Genomic DNA, 5,808 nt, shown 5'->3' on the forward strand with positions numbered 1-5,808 from the left:
TCAGATATGCATTCCGTGACCATAGATCCCACCTGCTGTGCTTCCCAGCTGAATGTGTCAGTGTGAATAATGTTAGCACTGCATCCGTAACATCTGCCAGCTCCGATGAGTCCCTAAAATGCCCTGTTATGAAGATGTATAAACATTTTTATTAAATGATTTGCATACTTATGATACTATTTGTAAACGTTTTTTTTAGTTTTGTTGGATAAGGTTCACGCAAATTGTATCCTGTGAATTACTTTCTTGAACAACGGGAGCCTGAATGACCAGTTATTAACATTCAGGTTCACATTTCTAATCCATTACTTTAATAAACATGTCATGTGTATGTTTTTGTTACATAAATAAATCATGCTTTGACTCATGACCTATAGTTTTAGGACTAAATGGAGCGACAGACACATTCTAATAGATAGATGAAGAAATACATGAACACACAACAGACATTACCCGGCCCCCCCAAGGGCCGTCAACTCCAGTCAAATTAAAACAATATAAATATTATAAGATGCATTTTTCTACCTGTTTCCAAACTGTACCATTATTGTACACCATAGAAACATGGCAAAACAAATACAATGTAGATCATTATAGCCTGGACTATAGATGAGAACAAAGCATAATTTGTACACCATGAAACATTACAATCTATACAATCTATTATTTACGCACACATTGCATATTATTGTAATTATCATTACAATTTGGTTCTGCACAATAGAAAAAAACAATAAAATAATGATTATTGTGCTTTTATGAAATCATTACATTACAGACTAACCTATAATAGAGATGAGGACAATTCAATATTTACTTATACAGCAAATAAAGACAATACAATATATCTACAATATAAAGACAATGCCATATAGACTACTAGATACAGTTATGTAGTCTGAGAGTGATCTTGTTGATGTTGTTTCGGAGATACACTGTCTATCATCAGAGTAACACTTTGGTATATATATAATTCCTTAAATTACTTACATTTTTTGTTATCATTCCTTCATCATAGACCATGGTTATTTTTTCTTTAATCTATAATTTATATGTGGTTACTTGTGTATTATCATTACTTTGCCTGTACTTTAGTTCATGTTTATTTTAAGACCCAATGAGGCTTTCCATCATCATCTTTAATACATGCCATCATCACATAAAGTAGGTATAACCAATCGTTACTAGTATGATTGTATAATTGGATTAAAGTGTTGGGCCATCTAATCCACAGAGGAACATACAGTAGGACGGTGCGGGGAATTGTCTTAGAAGGGTTGAGAACTCCATTCTTCCTAATGTCCCTGATGGCCGCTGAAGGACGACCTCGCTTACAGTCTTACACAACACAGTTACCATCTCAAGATATGAAAAGAATAGCATTATTTGAAAAAGATGCTTCTCTATGATTATTTATTCTAGGACACATCGCACCACACCATGTGACCTCCCATGCATCTTTTCTAAACATGTTATTTTTCTCTTTGTATTTATTATGTTATTTATAAACTACTCAGAGTCTTTCTGACGAGGGGTTTTGGTGCTAAAGGGTTTGGATGTGTCTCTCTGTGTCTATCCAACCTCATGGCAGCTGTGCAGACTGAACACAGGCATCATGGGAGCTTAAAGTGGGGACAAACATGCAGGTGAAAACATCTCATTGAAATTCTGTGCAACTGTGCTTTCCATTTCCATAGTCGAGCTGCAAAGCCATTTAAAAGTTTTTTGGTGTGTCCCTATATACGGCTTTCAAAGTGCTTGGAAACTTTCGATTAGATACTGTGTATCTCTTACCTGTTTCATAAAAAACAACCCAAACGTTTTTTGGGCATAAAAGGACAGCAGGAAACACTTGAAATGGATTACAGCTAGCCGCCTGAATTATAGTCATGCAGCCTTGCTTGATTAAGTTTGGGTGATATGTTATATTTTAGCATAGCTTTCCTCTGTTGCAGGAATAGTAATGTCAAGCTGAACTTTATTGCACCAGTGTTCCATATTTTGTCACAGGCTATGGGGCTAGCTACATTTCTGAGAGTGGTGATTCTAAGACAATTACTCAATATTAAGTCTTGAATATCATCTAAAGTCCTCTATAAAAGCAGCATGAAGTAAATACGAGTTTGCTTTTCTTTTATTATGCTGAGATTAATTGATTTCAAGAATCAACCAGAAAGTAAGTTGAAAGTAATTCTATGTAATTATGTCTAGTAATTAGATTATCACAACTAGGCCTATTGGTTATTGATGTTAGGCTATATTACCAAAATGTGCAATGAAACAATCAAATAGGCCTTTTAAAAATAGAAAGATGTTGGATCAGGAATTTTGGTTCACCATGAGAATACCCATTTGGTTAAAAGCATAATGGAATATTCTTTGCTATAATACAATTGTATGAACATTGCAAGGGGAATTATTGTACATTAAGGACAACTTTTTCAAACATTTTCCTCACTGGCAACCCGTTGGCAAAGAGATAAAAGAATAGTTGAGACACTTTGTCACGCAAATACCACCGACAAAGCTGTAGAGTAACAACCACACTCTTTTTTGAAAAGCTTTGTTTACATGCCCTCACAGCGCTGACAATAAAGTGCTGAGAGGTTTGCTGCTGCTGCTGCTGCTGCTGCTGGCTAGTAACCTTGGAGCCACTCACCCGGAACAAGTATTCGCTTTGTTCTGCCGTGCAGTTATTAATCGGCATTGATCTGCCATGTTTATAAATTAATGTTCAAAAAGATAACAACTATGTTTAAATACGATGTGGCCACTCAGAACAATGCGAGCACACGCCAACACGTATGCGTAAAGAGAGCGCGCAGAATCAAATGTCACCAATCAAATGTCCACAAAAAAAAAGAAAATGTGGGCGAAGATTTATTTGAACTTTGATATTTTTTCATTTTAAACATAAACATCCATGTATTTTACAAAATGTTATTTAGCCTATTGAGACAGTTTACTTGACGCAAACAACTTTATCAAAAATGTTTTTAATCATTTTTGTTTTTTCTATTGCATGTAGGCCTACTTTCATTTTTGGAAACGACTCAAATTGTCAACTAATAGCCTACATTAAGGTTTTGGTTTCATTTAAATCGAAATACATTTGCAAGTCTCAAACAGTCAATTCGTTACAGGCTATAGATCTACTCCTAATTTTCACTTGAACAAAGTTAATGGATACACTTTGCCTACATGGATGGTCGCAATTTATTTCATATATTAGCCTACCAAATTAAAACTATTAATAGTTAAGCAAAACATAGAATTAGGCCTACTGTTGAGTTGACTTGCAACCTTGCATCTCAACCAACACAGCAAAGGAAGATTCGAACAATATTTGAGTCAATTTTAATTCACGCCAGCAATGTAAGCCTGCGATCCGTCCATGTGTAGCCTAATCTTAATACACTTTTCAAGAATAAGTTGAAAATAACAAAGAAATACCACATTAATTCGTGACTGATTATAAATGCATTAATGCATGCCTGTTATTTTTTCAGTGTTCAGATTTGAAATCGCATATTATTTTGCTCCAGCCTGTAGGTTCTTTGCACTTTAATTGCAATTAGCATCATTTCGAACATCAAGCCACATTAATTGTGAGTGAAAGAAATCTCCTGCAAAAGAATAAGGTCTTCAAGAGGCCTGTCACATACTTTTTCCACTTAGGAGGACCTTTAACCTACTTAGCTGGGGAACTACACTGTTTCAAGTAGCGCATCTGAAAGATACGCACCTGCCTTCTTTCTGCGACCACAGCGCGCCGGTTTTAAGAGGAGAGGGAAGGAGGCTATTTGATCTAAATGGAACTGCTGACCGCAGGTGGGGAATTTCTTCCACCCATTTCCATTACAAATACCCGATATTGAACCGTTAAAATACAGATGTTGTTTGTTATTTGTTCAAACGTCGAATAAGGATTCGGACTATCCACATGTTTAACACACATTTTAAACACTGGACATGTGACACGTGTAAAACATGCACTTATGTAGGCCTTAATTACAGAATACACAAATAATATAGCCCTAGGCCACTTTGACTCACATTTTATTCGATCCTTTTTAGGTTTTTAGACCACTTGGAATATAATTCCCTCACCCGTTATGGGTGCGTAATATTTGTATTGGGTCTGAAGAAGGTAAGGGCATACTATTGACCAGATAATAGCTTGGTTCAAGTTAGCTATATGGTATAGCCACCAAAAAGGAAGGCGTTGGAGAATGTAAGTTGACATACAACCACATGCACTTACGAGTGCACCGTATTCAATTTAAGAAACGATAGGCCTATACAATTCAAAATGAGCATCTGGACCGAGGCATGAGCGAAGTAGGCTAAAAAACATATTTCTAGATTCCTAGGGCAACATGGGAGTCCCATAGGATCTTGCAAACTCCAGACAAATTACAACATTCTCTCTCGCAGTTCATTTTGTGTTATATGGTCCGGACCTATTTAATCTTAAAGCTTGTCGTGTTCTCGAGAATGGCCAACATACAGACAGGATCCTCGCGTGGTGTGTAATTTGGAGCGGTTTAGAGCCCGGTCATGACATGCCGCCTCTATAGATTCCCAGTGGTCACTTTGCTCCGCCGGTGTAGCATGCTGGAGGTCGCAGGTCAGGCCCAGGGCTCTTTACTGGGAGCGCTACAGACACTTCACTCATCTCTTTAAATCTCTTTCACCTTATTGAACCGCGCCGTGATGGAGAAAAGCACTCCAACTGACCACGCGCTTTGGTGTTGCGTGTCCATCTGCTCCTGTGTCCGCCGTTGCAATGGCCAGAAGAGATCTCCTGATGGGGGGTGGTGGGCTGGGGGGAGGTGAGGTATACCAAAGGTCGGTTCTTTATTCTGCTAACCCTGTGTCGGAGGTCGCTTTTCCCGTTAATAACGCATCGTAAATTGTTTGGACGCCTGTTACATATATGGACGGAGTTAATAACAAGGGTGTCTCCTCGAGGGGGAACATCCTATAATTTCACCTGTAGTTTCAGATGTGTAATGGCAGTCTAGGCTATAGGAAAATTGGCGTTTTCTTATTTTGGTTCACACAGAGTGATTAGGTAAATTGAATATAGTCGAATTTAGACCTGGCTTCCAATCCGACCCATGGCCTCGGCGGAAACCGGGTATAGATTTTATGCAACTTTATATTGAACTTTATTTGTTGAACTATTTCCATTTTTTCCACTCAAATGTTTCCAGAAATCAGTTGAAAAAAAGCTTTTACGGGGAATAGACGCCTTATAAACGCAGCGCGCACCTGTATAGGAAACCAGTCAATTCATCCAAAAGGTCTTATTTATTTAAAATAGTTCAGTCATTCTCTCAGAGGAGCAGGTAAGCATAATAGCACATTTAATGAACATCAAATGTTGAACATTAAAGGAATTATCATTTCAAAAGCCGACACAAAACTAACTTTGCACCCTAATTAGCTCTCTTACAACGACAGTGTCATTGATACGTAACAGTTCCCCCGTACATTATTTGTACTATTTTATAGACTTACAGCATTCATTATGAATACAAACTAAATGTGTTGATATGTGTAAAGCACATTCTATGTTGATCACAGAAGGATTACTTTTTCTTAATTTTTATCTCGATGATTAAACGATTCGTATTATCCTCCAAAACACAATATAGACTTATTGTGCGGGTCCAATTTAGTTTGCAGCCATTGCACCATATAATGTTTTCTAATTATTGACCAACCTGAATGGCGCGTCTCCACGGGTCCCTGGTGCGTCTATTTATCCTGTCCTTGGAGCAGTACATAATCGATCGATTT

The sequence above is a fragment of the Gadus chalcogrammus genome, chromosome 5, assembly GCF_026213295.1.
Source record: "Gadus chalcogrammus isolate NIFS_2021 chromosome 5, NIFS_Gcha_1.0, whole genome shotgun sequence".
Taxonomy (NCBI): Eukaryota; Metazoa; Chordata; class Actinopteri; order Gadiformes; family Gadidae; genus Gadus; species Gadus chalcogrammus.